Source organism: Podarcis tiliguerta, assembly GCF_965153285.1.
Source record: "Podarcis tiliguerta genome assembly, chromosome: 10".
NCBI classification, from domain to species: domain Eukaryota; kingdom Metazoa; phylum Chordata; class Lepidosauria; order Squamata; family Lacertidae; genus Podarcis; species Podarcis tiliguerta.
In genome coordinates, this window is record NC_139543.1 from 30,053,096 (window position 1) to 30,073,059 (window position 19,964).

The window sequence follows — 19,964 nt, forward strand, 5'->3', positions numbered from 1 at the left end:
CCAAAACTATCTTTGCTTTGCTCTCAGTAAAAGAATGTTTGGAATTCTTGTTCTTGTAACATGTAAAAGAGTTTAAACAATGAGGAAATTTACTAATGTAATGTGAAATGTATCACAGCTACTTTGATTCTGGTACAGTTCATTTGGAATTGAAGGAATGTATGTCATACATCTTCAATTATCTCTGCTTATCTCCATGTATTTTACTCTTTAATGTTATTTTATTGTATTTTTATTTGTGTTTAATGAATTCATTATTAACCAAAACTAAATAGAATTTTTATTAACCAAAACTAAATAGAATAGAATTTTTAAAAATGAAATATATCAAAAACACTACCTGGAACTACAAGAAAATCCGAGGATCCTAGCTTTTGTGGAAGCTGCCTTAATAATTAATGAACAGGTTTAACTGTTCATTAACCACTACACCAGTGAGAGCCAGTGTGGTGTAGTGGTTAAGAGCGGTAGTCACGTAATCTGGGTAACCGGGTTCGCGTCTCCGCTCCTCCACATGCAGCTGCTGGGTGACCTTGGGCCAGTCACAGTCTCTCAGCCCCACTCACCTCACAGAGTGTTTGTTGTGGGGGAGGAAGGGAAAGGAGAATGTTAGCCGCTTTGAGACTCCTTAAAAGGGAGTGAAAGGCGGGATATCAAATCCAAACTCTTCTTCTTCTTCTTCTAACTGTTGTTAAATACAGAGCATGAGTTTCCAGGTTTCAGCAAGCAATCCTTCCTTCAATGTTAAATCTAACAGTGGCACTGAAATATACTCAGAGTCGCAAAGTGATTTCATGCTCTTTATTCAGCTCATAGTGGTGAGGAGGAATGAATGAAAGTCCCCTCAAAGTATCTGCTTTATATACATTATTTATGCAATGGGCTGCACATGATTGGCTAATTCTGGAATTCTACTGTAAGCCAATCAGGTTGTGGATTCACTTATATCTGGAGCATGATTGGGTGGTTCCTGCCAACCAATCATACTGCTGCATTGTTCTAGGACCAATCAGACTGCTGCAGTTTGGATCCTATTCAACTCAGTACATAACAGGCACCTTAACGACAAACATGAAATTCCACTATTACCCAGTGGAAAATTATTGTTCTTTATTTTAGAATCCCACTGGATCTGTTCAGAACTCCTATACCAGTTGCGCTAAACTCATTATTTTTATTTCTCTAAAACAATTCTGATACATGTGAGCCAACTATGCAATTAGCCACATGTTTCTTTACCTAGGGCAAGCAGAAATTGCCCTGAGTGAGTAGCAAATGTCAACAGCTCTTAAGGTAGTATTTTCTTTTTGTTCATAAAGACAGTTGGAGGGGTATCATAAGTGTCTCTATCCGACCAGGAGAAGTTGTACACAGAGCCCTATTTGGGTGTTTCTGCCAGCACATGAGTGGGAAACACAATGATGCTGAGTGCCTGTCCAAAGAATACGTATGTCTGAAGAGGAGAGCCTTCACACATGCAGGCTCCCACACAATCTGGAAGGGTAAGCAATCAGAGTTCCACACTGGGTGGGAACCCCTACACATTAAGAATTCCTCCTCCCTTCAAATATTTCCATTCTACATGTGGGGCATGGGGAGGAGGGCTACTCAGTATAATTCAATTTCCTGCTTGCATGTTGATGTTTACCAGGAGCAGGATGCCCCTAGATAGAGCTGTTGCTGCTATTGTGTTGTGAAATACAAGAATATTGCGCGTAGTGGTGATCGGGAGACTTGCATCATAAAATTCAAAGAAGACTCTCAAACAATAACTTTGAAAGTTTTCCTTGAGTATTATTTCAGGAAGGGTGACAAGCAGGCTTGCAGTGATATGTGAACCAAGCCAAATTTCTCCCCCACCTTTAGTTGTAAACCACTTCTGCTGTTTCATCAAAAGAACCCTGGGCATTTTAGGCTGATTAAGAGAGCTTATATATTTATGTTAAGTGATCGCTGGCACCTTTACAGGACCACAGTCATCAAGATTTAAGTGTGATGTGGAATTGCCCTGAGTATTCCACACCCTGCGTTCAAACTTCTCTTCCTCCCTGCCATGCCCTCTGTCTTTCTCTCTCTCTCTCTCTCTCCCCCCCCCCCCAATTCTCCCAGGGTGTCAGCAGGAGCACTAGACGCCTTGGGGAAATTCCCAAGACATATCAGAATTCCACCCAGAAACCATAAGACTTCAGGAACACAGCATTCAAATTAATCCCCGCCACCTGTGAAAAGGACACATGGCATTGAAAGCTGAAAGTCAGGCCAAAAACCTACGGTAATCGGGCAGTGATATGGAAGTTGTCTACTTCAAATATGAATTGGTAAGGAAAAGAAAGGAAAGTGATATATTATTTAAAAATGGAATACTCCATCCCTCATCATATAAGGAACCTTGGCAGCTGTGACCATTTCTGATTAAGGCAGCGAGTTTTTGCCTCTCCTTCTTTGCCTGAAGAATAAATACCTAAAAGTGGTGAAGACATATTACTTGTATTAATACAATAGTGCTATTAATACATATTACTGGTTGCAGATGTAGGTTAGTGGTTTATAAATGTATGTTGGCTAGCCATATTACACCACAACTGTGCCCCATTTCCACATGTAAAGCACAGCACCTCCTAACACATCCCTATAATCAAGTACCCTGTCATAACAATGGCAAAGCTTAGTACCAAGCAATCTCTGCTGATTAATCATCCTGCTTTACCCAAATCTTTACCTATTTTCTATTTGTCCAAAATTGCATAGGTTTGGTTGTAGAAAACTGCAGAAAATTGATTTTTAAAAGTTTGTATAATTTAATAAAGTCATAGATAGATAGATAGATAGATAGATGATAGATAGATGATAGATACAATAGATAGATGATAGATAGATAGATAGATAGATAGATGATAGATAGATAGATAGATATAGACTAGTTCATTTCAACTGCTAGCTGGAAGTACATGATCTACATTTTAAGCCAGACTTTAATGAAGGTTAAATAAAAAATTTAAAAGCCTTGCATTACAGCTTCAGCTGGTTTTAGTTACTTAGAAACTCATAATTCCATTAGTTCTCTGGTCATGCCCCAGACCGAAATACTTTCTAATGGAAAGAAGACAGATTAAATCTTTTTTGTTGGGAGAAGGTATGGATTGAGATGAATGACACAGTTTTGGGCTGTTTATATAACAAGGCATATTCAAGAGTTTATATTCAGGTCAACTCTGTTCACGACACAATAGACTTCTAACAGAATGGAAATTCTAGCAGAAGTATGCACATTCTTATTAGGACATATTATATTAGGGCATTAAGAATATGCATTAAAACTGTGTGTGTGTGTGTGTGAGAGAGAGAGAGAGAGAGAGAGAGAGCACCCAGTGTTTTGAATCTGCTGATTCTTCAAATTCATTTTGCGTTTTCTTCATTGCAATAGAATTCCCATTTATCTGCACCCATAGATTTTTGCATGTAGTGGTAGAGCTGCTATTTTTAACCTTCTGCTTTCATCACAATAGGAATTTTATGGAACTTGCTTTGGAAATTGTATCATTACACATGTGCAGAGTGCAATCCTTGGATTCAAAGAGAAATCAAGCATTGCTTTCAAACATTTCAAACATGGCACCTATCTCCAGCTTGCTGTTTTCCTTCTAGGTCACATCGTTACCCTCCCCGCAAAAACTCTGGTTTTATCTGTTGAGAGAGCCTCTTAATGGCTCATCACCCAGGCTATCATCTCACCAAGAGGCTAGCCTGGTTACTCCAAGAATTAGAAACCTTGTTTACCGTAAATTCTAACACTTTCTGGATCCATTTATTAGAATGGCCTAGTACCCAGCTTAACACACCAAACTGATAACAATACAGAGTTTGTTGCATCACACAAAAAAGCCACCTACTATTTCTCCTCCCGATTCCCCAATTAAAAAAAGAAAAGAAAAGCGCAAAACAATTAAGTTAAAAACAGATCTTTGTTATAGAAAGAATCACTGCTGTTCTCTCTCAAGGTCACAAAACAAATACTAAACAAAGAAAAAGCTCATCAATGTGGGAAACTCCCTTTTGCTTATCTGGCCTTCAGGAAAGCAGCTCTGAGCGTGTTCAGGACCAGTGTATGATTCTGAGTGCAGCTTGTTCACACTTCCACACTGCCTAGAAAACATGGGTCCAAGTGGTTTTCTGTTTGCCCCACCAATTTCCCCAGGAAAACACACTCTTCAGTGCTGAATTGGAGCAAACCTAAATCCACAGAAAACCCCTGACGTTTGCTCTGATTTCATGCTAAAAAGCAGGTTTTCCCAGGGCAAACAGAAGTCTGAATGAGCCTGGTGCTACTACATCTGGGGCTGTTTTTTGCAGCAGTCCTGACTCCTCCCATATCTGCTACAGTAGATGTGCTGGATAGGCCTCCTAATAATAGATGGAGTGAAAGTCTTCTTAGTAGGGGTGAATTTCAAGCAGGCCAATCAGTCATATCATTTTTTTCATTTTAGAGATGCATTGGGAGGGGGACCTTTTTTGCCACATTAGGATTGGATCTTTTGGACCTCCTAATAATAGATGGAGTGAAAGTCTTCTTAGTAGGGGTGAATTTCAAGCAGGCCAATCAGTCATATCATTTTTTTCATTTTAGAGATGCATTGGGAGGGGGACCTTTTTTGCCACATTGGATTAGGATTGGGTGAATGGTGCAGAAAACATTGACAGGAATGCCTCTGTAAATAAAGGAAGTGGGACAAGAAAGAAAGAGATTGTGATTTTGAGGAGGAAATTAAAAACTGCTTGACATTTTCAGTGGGAGGACTGTGCCCCGGTAGCCCTAGTTTCCCCTATCTGTATGTTTGGGATGTTGCCTTGGCTACTCAGAAACCATAAACTACATGTGAACCATTCATCTAACTAAATGCAACTAATATCCTCCAGCATACATTAAAATGTGACAAAATTTCTGAACACACGCAGAAAGAGGAAGGCTATTATCTGTGCAACACAAAGTTTGTCATGGGAGTCCTTGGCCATTTTATCCCAAAGTCTACCAGGGGGAGTAAAGCCTCAGGAACTTTACTAAAGGTGATGTGGGCGGGATGTTCTAATAATGTCCCATCACTAGAGAATCATTATGGAGGCTCTGCTGGGTGTTACACCTTTGCAAACAATGCAAGAGGAGTTATGCTGGCTAAAAAGAAAGGCCAGTCTAGTCAAACAGCTTGGTCCCACAGTAGCCACCCAGATGCCTATGAGAAAACCGTAAGCAGGACCTGTAAGGATTTGAGGGAGGGAAGCTGGAATTACCTACAACAGCTCAACAGGTCGCCAAGATGTTGTAATTCAACATCCAATAATAATAATAATAATAATAATATATTATTTGTACCCCGCCCATCTGGCTGGGTTTCCCCAGCCACTCTGGGCAGCTTTCACAAATACCAAAAATACACTAATATGTCATACATTAAAAACTTCCCTGAACAGGGCTGCCTTAAGATGTCTTCTGAATGTCAGGTAGTTGTTTATCTCTTTGACATCTGATGGGAGGGCGTTCCACAGGGCAGGCGCCACTACCAAGAAGGCCCTCTGCCTGGTTCCCTGTAGCTTTGCTTATCGCAATGAGGGAACCGCCAGAAGGCCCTCAGCGCTGGACCTCAGCATCCGGGCAGAACGATGGGGGTGGAGACGTTCCTTCAGGTATACTGGGCTGAGGCCATTTAGGGCTTTAAAGGTCAACACCAACACGGAAAGGTACTGGCCACAAAACCACCATATGGTGCAGATCAGGCTCAGGCATAGTAACTCAGAACCACCATACGTACAAGCTTCTTAGTTTAACTAGAATGTGTGTATTCCACAATCCATGCCTAATACCTTATCACCACAACAGATATCACCTTAACATAGGAAAGGCAGCCTTTAAAGATGAGCTACAGAGCTAGGACTCAGCGGCTGACAGTGGGGAGTAAGTTGCCAATGAGCTAAACATACTCTTTTATGTACTCCAGGCAATCACGTTGATCTAGAACTAACCAAGACCCCACCAGTGTTTGATGAATGGGGCAGGCAAACCAAAACCACAACAGTGTTTGATGAATGGAACAACAACAACAAGCAACCAAATGTAGCAAAAAGGGGTAGGGCAGACATGACCAAGCATCATTTTCAAATGCATTTTAAGTTTATCAGGGTGATCTTGGTGAGGACAAGATGGTCATTGGGAAATAGGGTGGAATAACCCTTTTAATAAAGTGAAACGACCCAATTATAATCTCTCTTTTGTCACGACGAGTGTGCGCCCAACGTGTCATTACAATGAAACAAAACTGCACATGATTCTACAGTTACTTTGAACACAATAGTAAATGTCAGATGCAAATGTGCACAGTTGACATGGTTTGTTTGCCTAAAATCAGCATGCAATTTGGCAAACATGTAGGCTTGGGGGGGATCTGTGGAAAGAGAACAGAAAGCTTTCTAGGCAAGACAAAAATTATGTTGTCTGTTTCACAAAAATTATCTTGTCTCATTTTTTAAGACACAGTCTTTAGAAACTATGGGGGGTACATAATAAAAGAGAAGCACGGTCAGGTTACTGGACTCCTTTCCCCTACCTCCAGAACAGAGACAACAGAGATATTGTGTTACATTTACTGCCGATTGGCTGAAGCATGATCATGTAAAGTCAACATTTTGGAAGCATATATATTTTGAGTTTGTTCAGGCTTCTTTATTTCATGCTTTACAAGAAATGGTAAGCAGCAGGCAGGACTAAGGCATACTGTGAAGATAAGCAATCTGATGCAGGAAAGGGACAGAAAACAGCATTTTTGTACACTACAGAATGCCTCCCCATGCTGCTGTACTAAGGCAGTCTTCACCTGCTTTTAAAGTGGTTATTGAAAGCTTTTTTCTTTCTGATGGGTAGCCTAGAGGCTAGCATATACATGGTTTCTTAAGCAGCAGGCTGTGAAACACAGGCTGTGTCTGTGATTATTAACTTGGAGGGGACCAGTAAATGCAAAGGGAAGCCAACTAACAAGGAAAAATATAGTCTTCCCTTTTTTTTTAATTCATTCATTCATTGCTCTAGGGTAAGCAAGGGGGAAAGTCATTTGAATACACACACACACCTTAAAAGAATATACTGCTTTGGGGTTTGCTCTATACGTGTAAAAGCACATTTGCTTCCCTCCAAAAAATATTGGGAACTGTAAGGATGTGGGTAATTGTAGCTCTGTGAGGTGTTTTTTAAAAAAATTTAAATCTGATCTATTTATATCGCAAGCCAGTTCTCTACCAAATCTTCCCATTCCCATGTGCAGAGAGCGGTGTGCACTCACTGATGCAGGCTAGAACTGGATCACGTCCTTAGTCATTATTGTGAAATGACTTTTTAAACCCTGCTGAAATATATCTTAATTTGCACCGAGCTGATTTTAAAATAAGTATCTTTTGGAATAATAAAGTATATCTAAAAAGAAGAAGACAAGCAGGGAAAAGTTCAGTTTTCAAGAGCCGATATATAAGACATCCATTATGATGAGTAAGTACTCCTTAAGAAAATCTTTTATGCCATGACTAGCCTTAGAATGAAACCAGTGATTAAAAAGAGATTGCTCATGAGAATGAAATCCTACCACTCAAGTAATGCATGGATTGATTCTTCTCTGTGCTCTGTTGGAAAGACTCTGCAAATCTAATAAGAATTTATATAAATTGAGAGAGCATGGTCCAAGTATCTCACCTTTCTTCATTTAGATGTCATTAGAGTTATAGTTATATCTTTTTAAGGATGAAGGACTTGAGCAAACCTGTCAGTGTTCAAAATTAGTTTTCAATCTAGTCAGCCTATGAAATCCAAGGACATTCATGTATAGAACTTTCAGACCTGAAATTTTCTGTATCAAACATGTGTTTTTTTCCCTTGATACATACAGATACCACTCTAAATGAAGGCCAGCAACATTACTGAAAGATGACCGTAAAGAACCACCAATGCCAGCCCCTTGTTGCAAGTTGCAGCAGAAACAGGTGAAAAACTTCCCATTTTCCAGCAGAATCTTGATAAATATGCCTTTGTAGCTCAAGAAATATAGTGGGCAAAGGAATGAGGAAAGATGTACGTTATCAGGAGGCAAAATAATCAAGGGATCTTAACTGGAGTTGAAAGCACAGCCAATTGGTCCTCATCTAAATACAAGCATAGGTTAGTGAACTGCAATAATTGTTTATGGATTAAGAGGCAACAGTGCTGACCAAGGACAGAAGGGAGAGGTGCTAGCAAGGGCAGCTGAGGGTGGAAGAAGCTGACCAATCCTCATGCCTAAGTTTACTTAGAAAGGGTTGAATCCAGATGAAGTTGGCTGTTTCAAGGCCATACTGAAAGTGTGTCCTACATGAATATTGGAAAGAAGTTGATGCAGTGGAAAACAAACACTGAAATTGTTATTACAGAAGAGGCGAGGCAGTCTGTTTGCTCACTCTTTTGGGAAAACTGATTGTTTCCGAATATCACCGTTCAGATCAAGGGAAGTCATGGTACCACTCTATTCTGCCTTAGTCAGACCACACCTGGAATACTGTGTCCAGTTCTGGGCATCACAATTTTAAAATGATGTTGACAAGCTGGAATATGCGCAGAGGATGATCAGGGGTCTAGAAACCAAGCCTTATGAAGAATGGTTGAAGGAGCTGGGTATATTTAGCTTGGAAAAATCCATCTTCAAATATCTGAAGGGCTGTCGCATAGAGGAAGGTTGGACTCAAACCTATGGCTTCAAGTTGCAGGAAAGGAGATTCCAACTAGACATACAGAAAAAAATTCTGACAGTAAGAGCCATTTGACAGTAGAACAGTCTCCCTCAGGAGGTTGTGGACTCTAGTTTACTTGGAGGTTTTTAAGCAGAGGTTGGATGGTCATCTGTCATGGATGCTTTAGCTGAAATTCCTGCATTGTAGAGGGTTGGATTAGATGACCGTTGGGTCCCTTCCAGTTCTATTATTCTATAACAGCAAATCTCTGTCACGTGGAACCACTCATGTAAAAGCTTGTGAAAGAGAGCAACTCGTTCTATTAGTATCAGATTACTCCCTTCATTTGCTAAGTGATATCCTGAGTTGTGAAAAAGCAGTGAGTACATATATTTTGGCCTTCATCAACACTCTATTTCATCCTAAGAACAAGCTCTCTCTGCTGATGTTTAAAAGACCATTTAAACACCTTCAAAAACTCTCCTCCCTTCAGCTTAGTTCTCTAATGCATGCTGATCAGCTCAGCTAACGCGTCTCCCCCCCCCCCCCGCACGTTTTTAATCCTATTTTGTTGTAACTTGTTTCCTTCTCACCATCAGGAATATACTTCGCTACTACATTAACTATTTTGCCGTTGAAAGCACCATCGTCTTAAAGGTCAATCACATTGGAAATTAACAAGTGAAACATTGCAAATGCTGAAGAGGTTTTATTTTATTATATTTCAATGCTATCCTTCCTCTCGTAGGGGCTCAAGGAAGTTTACCGCATAATAAAGTAGAATTGAGCAGGACTTAGACAAATCTCATAAAGGCATAGCTGTCAACTTACAGATTTGAAAATAAGGGACCAGCAGCCTCAAAAATAAGGGATCAGCAGCCCAAATAAGGGATTTTGCTATTGTGAAGAGTTACATATATTGGTAGGATTGACAGATGCCGTCAATCCAGAATGAGGTGGTTGCGGTGCTGCGGCGTCCGCTGAAGTGCCACCCTCTGCGTCCCTCCCCATCCCCTCCTTTTCCTCTTCCCTCAGGCCGGCTCCTCAGCTGCCACCATCGCTGCCGCCTCTGGGCTCGTGGGTAGCATGGGCGAGAGTCTCCCCCCCCCCTTGGGCGGGGAAGGGCCAATGGAACTCCTCACGCCAGGACGACGGCACCAGCGCGCGCTCCTTCTTGCAGTGGAGAACCCCGAGCTGCTGCTTCCCTCCCGAGCCGAGCAAGCATGAAGCCCGGGAAATTTAAGGGACATTCAATAAGGGACAGCAGCGGGACACGGCGCTGGGATAAGGGAGTTTCCCGCCAAATAAGGGGCGGTTGACAGCTATGCATAAAGGGTACCTGCAAATGGCTGCCCACTTGTATTTCAACAAGTTTGTAATAAGGGCACACCAGAAGCCTAGATCTCCTAAGCAGCTGGGGAAGGCATAGTTCGGGGCTGTAGCAGTTCAGAACACAGGCATGGACTCATGTGAGTCAGTGGCATTCCAGTAAATATTTCCCATCAACTCTTCTCCCTGTGTGCAGGAGAAAGGTTTGTATGGAGGAGCATTCAATCACGAAAGCTCCAGTCTCAAGTAGTATGGTCCAGAGGCACGTTTTCATCCCTGTGTTCTCTGACTGAAGATATTAATTTGCTTTCTTCACATTCATAAAGACAATAGGCTGGTTGTCCTCCGCCTTTTTAAGACCTTGGGAACTGAAGAGGCTGGCTGCTACAGGAAGACAATTTTACGCATGACCTGAATGGAAGTGAAGAGACAGCTGCTTGAACTGTCATCTGGTGTGTGGCGCAATATGGCTTAGATGCCACTGTGCTACTTTACTTACACCTGTGATCTTTGTCTGCTGTTTTTGAGAAATAATTCCGACTGACTTGTGTGTACATAGTACCAATGTAGCCTAGCATCAAATGTAAACTAGATAAACTAGGGTTTATGTCTTTATTCTGTGTGTGTGTGTGTGTGTGTGAGAGAGAGAGAGAGAGAGAGAGAGAGAGAGAGAGAGAATGAATATGACCTTAATTTGCAGAGCAATACAAAAACCCTTCTGGGCAGGGATGTGTGGGTTGATAAAAGGTCTGCCTCCTCTAAGCTCTGCTGAAAGTTGTGGTGAGTGGAAGCCCACTAGCAATATCCCTGCCAGCAGAGCCTGGCGGAAAGCCCCAAAAGGTGAGATGGTTTGTGATCTGCTGTGTCCTGAGCCAGTCTCACTGCCATTAGGTAATGCCATCAGCATCCCCAATCTGGACCCATATTCTGTGCCAGCCTGGACCTAGTTCAATGATAAAGTTTGATGGCCCAGCCCCACACCTTCCACAACAGCTACCTTGAGCAGCCATGATGCCAATGCAATAGGAGCTCCACCACTCTACTGTAAGGAGTGGGGGCTAGAATTTCAGCCTAAGTCATAATCTTAGACTGAGACCTTTCCCTTTGTCCCATTATATCCACACATAAAATACTAGACCCTCTGGGCTGCATGTGGCCCTGGGAAGCCTTCAATGCAGTCACACAGGTGCTGAAGCTGCGCCCCTCCACCAATTCCTTTTGCTGCCTTCCTGAGAAATTCATGCTCCTTTAAGCCCACAACCATCTGCCCCATGTAAATTGTGCTCCTTTCAGCCACCCCCAACAACTGTTTTGGGACCTGAAAGTTAGAGTGATGCACATTCTGCCTGTGGATGTGAATGGCTTCTACTTCACCCGTCAGCCCAGGCCCTGTCTGATCTACTGGCATTTATACCAATGACTGCTGACGTACCTTCATCTCACTGTGACCCTCTCCTGTAGGCTTAGTTTTGGCCCCTACAACTCCATGAATAGTTTCCTCAGGTAACTATCACACAACTAGCACTTTCAAAGTGCAAGTAGATAAATAGGTACCACTCCGGCGAGAAGGTAAACAGCGTTTCTGTGCACTGCTCTGGTTCGCCAGAAGTGACTTAGTCATGCTGGCCACATGACCCGGAAGCTGTACGCCGGCTCCCTTGGTCAATAAAGGGAGAGGAGCGCCACAACCCCAGAGTTGGCCACGACTGGACCTAACGGTCAGGGGTCCCTTTACCTTTTTAACCTCAGATCCTACTGAGGAATGCCAGAAGCAAACATGATGACCTGATAAAGACATGCATAACCAAATATGTGCAGATACATCCTGGTAACGTCAATCTCTGCATGGTCCAGGCAGCACCAGGCACCCCATCTTTCCATCTGTGAGGAAGTTCATGCTGAAACAGGTCGTACGAAAGCAGCATTAGAGGCCATTTGCAATAGTAGTGGAGGGCATGAGAAGCACCATGTTTCATTATGGAGAGGATGTGTGTTTAAAAATAAATCTGGCAGGACTAGGTCAAGTCATTTTTCTGCCCAAGGAAGAACTGCAAATGGTGCACCCTCCCACAAGTCAAGATCCATAATACCCAAGGCCAGCTAACTTATTCTGACATCTGAGGCAGAAAGTCCTACAAGCACCTCTTCCCCAACCGCACAGGAAAACTACAATGATTATAAACGGATAACTAACTACTTGCTGCCCTTTCACGACACCCAAAATCTGCTACCTGAGATGGCTGCCTCACTCTGCCTGGTGGAAAAGCCAACCTGGAGATTTGGTGCAGTGTCTTGTACTTTTAAACACAAGTAACTCACAACAAAAAGGCATGTATTGATCTTTGCAGATTCACCATTAATTATGCACTCCCCATCAATAAAAGGAAAGAGAATACTACTAGTTAACCCCGTAAGATTGTTGTCAGAAAACAATGAGGCACTGTCCACATTGAAGTGCTGTACAAATGAAGAGCCACAGCGTCAGGGGCTATCCTGTTCACATTTAATGCAGTTCCAACATTCATTGATCAATCCAGATATTCAACAGACAAGAAAAGAGCAGGATAGGTAAAGTGAAGTTATACCAGGAGATATCCTAGGTTAACAGAGCTTCAGCAGTACTAGCCAATGTCTAGTTTATTTATATTTATATTTATTTCGTGGTGGACAGCCTAGATATCAAATAAATATCAAAATACACCATCATAATTTTTTTTAAAAATGTAACAAAACATTTCAAACCAACAGGATTAAGGTGAAGAAGATGAAATTATACAACCACACCTAATATATAGTAACATAAATGCAAGATTAGAATTAATAGTAAGAAACCCAATAGCTCTTCTAGAGGTAGGCAATGTTGTGCTCTCCAGGTGTTGCTGGACTACATCTCCCATTATCTCTGATCGTTGGCCATGTGGGATGGGCTTGACGGGAGCTGGAGTCCATCAACATTTGGAGAGAACCATATTATTTACTCTGGATTGTGGGTGGCGCTGTGGGTTAAACCACAGAGCCTAGGACTTGCTGATCAGAAAGTCGGCGGTTCGAATCCCTGCAACGGGGTTAGCTCCTGTTGCTCGGTCCCTGCTCCTGCCAACTTAGCAGTTTGAAAGCACGTCAGAGTGCAAATAGATAAATAGGAACCGCTCTGGCGGGAAGGTAAACGGCGTTTCAGTGCGCTGCTCTGGTTCGTCAGAAGCGGCTTAGTCATGCTGGCCGCATGACCCAGAAGCTGTACGCCGGCTCCCTCGGCCAGTAAAGCAAGATGAGCACCACAACCCCAGAGTTGGTCACGACTGGACCTAATGGTCAGCCTTCCCACTACCCTAGATGGTTCACAACTGGCTGCTTCATGTCTATCCTACAGAAAGCAGGAAACAGTAAAAGGAAAGTACTAGGGAGTGGCAGTGATGATATTTTTCTCCAGTTTTCTGGATAATTCCTTCTCTTAACATTCTGAAGAATGTTGCAATATCCCAGGAGCTCTGTTCTTGTGGACTACTGAAACCCTGCCTAAATAGTGAAGAAATAATCCAAGTTTGGGTCCTGTTCAGACAGTATAATAATGATATACCAGAAATATACCTCTAAGCTTTCATTTGCCAAACTCAGCTACTTTAATGTCATCATCCTTCAGAAAGAAGCTTCTCTACTGAAAATGTTCAAAAGATGACACATTTCTAGTTCTTAAAACCCTTGACACATCATATACAGTGGCATGTATAGAAGCCTATTCAGCCTTTTAACTATTAATAGATAGTGTTTTGTAAGCTCTATAAAACACTTGGGCTCCCAACATCACACTACCATCAATGCAACTTCTACATAGCAGTTCAGAAGACTGGCATGCTCAGGAATGCGTTTCAGAAAACCAGGATAGCTGTTGCTGGCATGGTGCCGTGTCCCTCCCACAGTCTGCTTTGTTTTCTCAATTATAGTGTTCAGTATCTAAGACACTGCTTTTAAATTTAAGCTAATGCACTGTGATCATATACGAGTTCATGCAGGAGAGTAACTTGCCAGGGCCAGTTCCAAATCGGAGTGGGCTGAGTGGGCAAAATGCTCTCAGGTGAGCCCCCTTCTCCATCCTGTGGCTGCAGATGCCGCCTGGGTCTGGTGGGCAGCTAAGGGAAGGTGAAACTAGGAGTAGGCAGAGCCAGAGGTCACAATAGGCAACACAAATTTGACACCGGCACAAGACTGTGGGCTTGGGAGGTTGAAGAAACACAGGGGTTAAAGGATGGAGGAGAAAGAAATACAGCAAGGACCAGAAGAGATGAATAACACTGAAGGAAAAGAAGAAGTCTAGGGTCTGGGAGATCAAAAAACAATAAGGTCTGAGTGGAAGCTGTGGGGGCGGGGGAGCAAGATAAAGGGTTGGGAAGATATAGACATAGAGAGGTTATGGGATGTGGAGTGAGCTTTTTTGCTCTGCACTGCAGAAAAGGAAGTCCTTTTCTATCTTGTCATGGTTCCCTGCCCCTGCCTGAAACCACAGCAACACCGCCTGCCAGCCTGCCTACTGCTTCCCTCCCGGCCTCTGAAGTGCTATGCTTCTCTCAGAACAGACTGCAGAGGGTATGTGATCGGTTGAAAGAATCCTGCCTGAATGAATTCTGATTGGTGCAAGTACACCAATCAGCATAAAACTGGTGTATGTGTGTGTGTGTTTTGAAGTGCTTGCAGTAGATTCGTTGTGGGAGTTGGTTCTGAACAAATCATTCTTTGAAAATTGAAGGAAATAATTGGGTCCCGATTGGCCAGTTTCAAGGAACAAAAGTCATTTAGAGCAATAGTGTCTCTTGGTGACCTGCCTGGACACTTCTATAAGAAATTGCTTGAAAAAATGTGACTCTCTCTCCCTCTCTCTCCCCTGTGGACTGCAGCAGTGGGGTCAAGCCACGGTATGCTGATACCAGGCAAAAGGGGAAAGTGGGCTCAAGCTCAGGGGTTTTAAGATGGGGTTAGCTGCTCTTGATGAGTCACCACACTTTTTTGCCCTTATGCCTTTATTACTGGAAACTGGTGAGTTTACCCAGCAGTGGCGAGCAGCCAGCACTCCAAACAGGTGAGTTTAGCTGCTATTTAAATGTACTTCAATGTTGCAGAGCAAGGTTATGTCAGGGGAATTTGAATGGCAGCTGTAACTCAGCTGCCCAATGCTGCTCAGAAGACTGGGCTGTGGGGTAGGGGATAGAGGAAAGATGAGGGCAGGCACCAGTGCAGGTGCATGGGCAGCTAGCCAAATGTAGTTGTTGTTTAGTCGTTTAGACTCCTGTCTTCCACTGCCTCCCGCAGTTTGCTCAAACTCATGCTGGTAGCTTCGAGAACACTGTCCAACCATCTCGTCCTCTGTCGTCCCCTTCTCCCTGTGCCCTCCATCTTTCCCAGCATCAGGGTCTTTTCCAGGGAGTCTTCTCATGAGGTGGCCAAAGTATTGGGGCCTCAGCTTCAGGATCTGTCCTTCCAGTGAGCACTCAGGGCTGATTTCCTTCAGAATGGAGAGGTCTGATCTTCTTGCAGTCCATGGGACTCTCAAGAATCTCCTCCAGCACCATACTCAGGATCACAGCAATAAGACTATAGGTTTTCTTGAACAAATGCTAATTTCAGACAGGGAGGCCATCAAAGCATAACATGGCTGGGCAGGTTGCCCTCTTTTCTCTTTTGTGGGGTGGGGAACCTGCAACCCTTGTCTTAATTTCATGCAGCCCAGATAGATGAGGTAGCACAGAGGCAAGAACAGAGCACAAGAGATAGAGAGAAAACTACTTAATCCTGCAATGCTACAAACTCCACATACATTTGCTCTGCCTACCCCACCCCCCGCAACATTGGCTGACGCCACAGAATGACCCCCCCCCCCAACAGTGGCCTATAATGGCCCCTTATAGGAAATAGTTTTCAATCCCTGTATTAGTAAGTAAGAGGTAACAGGTATACCTGCTGGCAGCCACCTACCTGCTCTTCCCCTGATTCTGCTTACCTGTTTCATTCTGCAGAGGTAGTCATTTTGGGATCTTGAGTGCCAACAGAATTAAATGGCCCTACCTGTTAGATTCCCATAATTCAAAGCTGGATAGCATTGATTCCCAGTTGCACAGGATTCTGAATTGCATTACAGCAGGGAACTAAAATAAATAGCTTGCAAATATATTCCACTTTTTGAGTCTATGATTATCTACAGCTACTCAATCAATAAGTGTCAGGTTCAGCCAACTGTTCCTTTCTCACTGAAAATACAAACAACACTGCTGGGCTTATCAGCTATGGAAACCTTGATTCCCATCCTTGCTTGACTTATTCTCCAATGGGATTGTTGCAAGGTTAAGATGGGGCAACCGGCTTGGAGGAAGGATGGGATACAAATTTGACAACAGATTAAAAGAAGAAATAGTAACTAACCTAGCCTGCTCAGCCTCTTATATATATCTATATATTCATTCAGTCTTTTTCAAATGAATTGCTCATCCCAAATGCTCATTTTTGTCAAAACTATTAATAAAATAATTCACATTTTTATCTCCTGCCACACAAGATTTTTGAGTCTTTCTGCGGAAAGGCTTTTCAACAGCTGGACTGAGGAACAGTTTGGGAGAAGTGATTATCACATGTGGGTGTCACTGCTAAACTTGCAGAAGCCAAGTGTGTGAGGGTTTAAAGTGTCATAAAATGGCATCTGCACAGAGCACAGGAATCAATAGTATGTAACTCGGTTACGGGTGCCTTTGCAAACTTAGCATTTTAAAGCTTTTGTTGTTGTTTAGTCGTTTAGTCATAGAATCATAGAATCATAGAATCATAGAGTTGGAAGAGACCACAAGGGTCATCAAGTCCAACCCCCTGCCAAGCAGGAAACACCATCAGAGCACTCCTGACATATGGTTGTCAAGCCTCTGCTTAAAGACCTCCAAAGAAGGAGACTCCACCACACTCCTTGGCAGCAAATTCCACTGTCGAACAGCTCTTACTGTCCGACTCTTCGTGACTCCATGGACCAGAGCACGCCAGGCTCTGCCTCTCGCAGTTTGATTTTAAAGCTACTAATAGTAATTTCAGGTGTTAAAATTTTTCTCCTTGCAGTGTTCCCTTATATCTATTGGAGAACACCACAATACATTTGCTAAGACAGCAGCAGTAACTATCCAGAAGTTAGTACAGTACTGTTATTGCATATACTGAAAATTATGCTGGCACAATCATGAAATCCCTACGAAGACACTGCTGCAATGTCTGTGGTTATGGGTTCTGAAAAATAAGCAGCTTATCTGTAATATATTTATTATTCATTTGGCCCACTGTGGAGTATTCTAGGGTACCTGTGGCTGTCCAGTTATTGCTGGACTTCAACAGCCAACATGGCCAACGGGCAATGGTTCTGGGAGTTGTAGTCCAACAACATAAGGAGGGCCACATGTTCCTGTTCTAGAGCTCCAAATGAAAGGAGAAGTGTACCCCTCCTTCCTCCCAGCTACTGTAAATTTGACATAAAGCAAGGTTAAAGGGGCTGCGAACACATCTTCCTCTTCAGCCTACTGCTAACTAGAGTGGGAACAGCAGCAGCAAATGTCTTCTCCAAGTTTCTTCATGACTGCAAGCGCTTCAAAATATTTTCCATCTTTAGTTTAGAAATGCCATCTTTAAGTTAGATACTTTGAATAATTTAAACTTAGATTCTTCAGATGCTATATCATGGATCCAATATCAAATTATATGCTTGCATGGCGCAATATGCAGTCGTGCCCGGAGGTATTAAACATGTATGGCCACTTTTTGCCTAAGACAATTCATTCTACTAGTTATTGTTTCTGTGCTGCTGTGTCTTCCTGGGTTTACTTCTAATGAAGCCCTAACACTTCACACTCAGATATACATGGCTGTACTTTCCTACAAGTGCCTTTATGCAGAACTCCCAACAGGATGGGGGGGGGGGGAATAGGGGGAAAGGTCAAAGAATTCAACAGAAATATTTCCAACAGAAGCACCCAATTTACTAAGTATAACAAAGGAATGTAGGCGTATTGCTATTATGTTTCTTTGAAAATCTTCCCCCACTTTTAAAAATTACTTTGGAACTTCCATTCAACAACAACAAAAGACGAAAGATGGTTTGCTTCACATATAGAAAGCAATAGCTACCAAGAGGTCAAAGTAGCCACACAATGATAATACAGACAACTGCAAGTTTGAGAAACAGCAACACTCCATAGGACACCCTTCTGCAGCAATTACTGTGTTCCACTTTTCTAGTCACTAGAGCAGCGCAAGTCATGCACTCTAAGATCAGACAAAAATTGTGAAAAAAGAAATTATAAGAGATGCTACTGGTACAACTGCTCCCAAACCACTGATAACCAGGTGCCTATAGGTTATCTGTTGGAATTTTATTTCTTTATTAAGCAGCTTTTTCTTCCAACTTTGAAACCAGAAGGCATTCCCAACACCATACGTGATCATTATATCTGAAGGTGAAGCAGCTACTCTACTGGTAGTAATATAATCTATGGTAAATGGCAAAAGTGTTTTCCAAGTTTTTGAGAGACTAAACACTACCAGCTGTAAAACACCAGCATGAAATTACTATCCGATATACTTTGGGAGGCTGGAACATCCAGAGAAGAGTCTATCATTTCATTCTAGGTGGACAATGAGACATCCTTACAGGACAACTCTATTCACACCCTTGCTCAGTGCCATTTTTCACAGAATTTTGTCTTACCCATTTGTATCCTTTGCTTTCCTTTAATTTCTATTGAAGTGCATTATTCAAGGGGAAACCTTGTTTGATTAGTTGCATGGTCTGGAAAGTGGAACAAGGGCCAAAGTTGCCAAAGTTGCTATTTTAATCATGTTCATTTTGTACAGTAATATGCAGGTTAGTTTGACTAAGGTTTTGTATCTGATGCTACTAAGAAATTCTTGCTTGAAATATAGGCGCACACTGGGCATAGAGAATCAAAATTAGGATCAAATTACTTAATCCTCACGTTGTAAAAATTAAGGTCTACATTTGGGTTTTTAGCAGATATGGTTAACTCCACTCCACTCCACAAAGTGCACAATACATATTCTACAAAAGAAATGTCTGCAAAAGAGAAATGGTTAGATGTTAAATCATTTTTCACTGGCACAGCCATTTACAAAATTGCAATTTAACTTTTTTTTTCCTCCAAGAAAGGGGAGATATGCTACAGCACACTATGCATTAGATTATAGCCAGTTGTTTAAATTAAAATATAATTGTTATGTCTTTTTAAATGATAAATGCTCAGGATGCAATAGACAGGAAACTATTCGCTGCAAATATTTTAAATTAATAGCACCATGTTATACATCTGTTTGTGCCTGGCTGCTTATATTGTCAACACCTTCAGCTTAAAGCATGGCATAATAGACTCAGCAATGCCTACATGTAGCTCCCCAACCCATTGTTCCCTCAGGCACTTCTGGGCATCTCCAATCCTTTGGGATAGGTACAAGACAAAGCATGAACTCAGAGAGCTTACAGGTACAGAGAATATTTTGAGCACATTACATTTTTCAAATACAATTTTACACAGATCCTAAGCATGCTTTTGTTGCCTTGTGATAAACTGCAGCTGCAGACACTTGGCGACAGAATACACTGACAACATAATTAGTTAATTTTTCAACCAGCACCAGAGAAAATAAACTTGAGCTACTTTCTCCTAGAAAGAACGAAGCAAAGACGTATCTACAAAGGGCTGACTTGCATTCAACAACCTTTATGTTTAACTTCAACTTCTAAATTTATGCATGAGTGCAACTACCATAAATGGTACTTTAAAATTGCTGGGGTGTGTATGCATGTGTGTGTGTGCGCGCAGACACACACATAATATATATTGAAAATACACACACATCAAGAGAGAGAGAGA

The 19,964-nt window shown here is 42.2% G+C and overlaps 1 protein-coding gene and 1 long non-coding RNA gene across 18 annotated transcripts in view; one reads left to right on the forward strand and one right to left on the reverse strand.

The window, feature by feature from the left end:
• Positions 1-19,964, reverse strand: part of GRIP1 (glutamate receptor interacting protein 1) — a 333,614-nt gene that overhangs the window by 204,751 nt on the left and 108,899 nt on the right. The window lies entirely within an intron of this gene.
• LOC310658297 overlaps positions 1-19,964 on the forward strand; it is a 39,509-nt gene that overhangs the window by 18,220 nt on the left and 1,325 nt on the right. Inside the window, exons 4-5 of one of the 3 annotated variants that reach the window (XR_014502195.1) lie at positions 7,920-8,013; positions 9,333-9,820. This is a non-coding gene — a long non-coding RNA (uncharacterized lncRNA). Of the gene's footprint in view, positions 1-5,987; positions 6,041-7,919; positions 8,014-9,332; positions 9,821-19,964 lie in introns of those variants that run through there. The other 2 variants (XR_014502194.1, XR_014502196.1) reach the window with 2 other exon arrangements.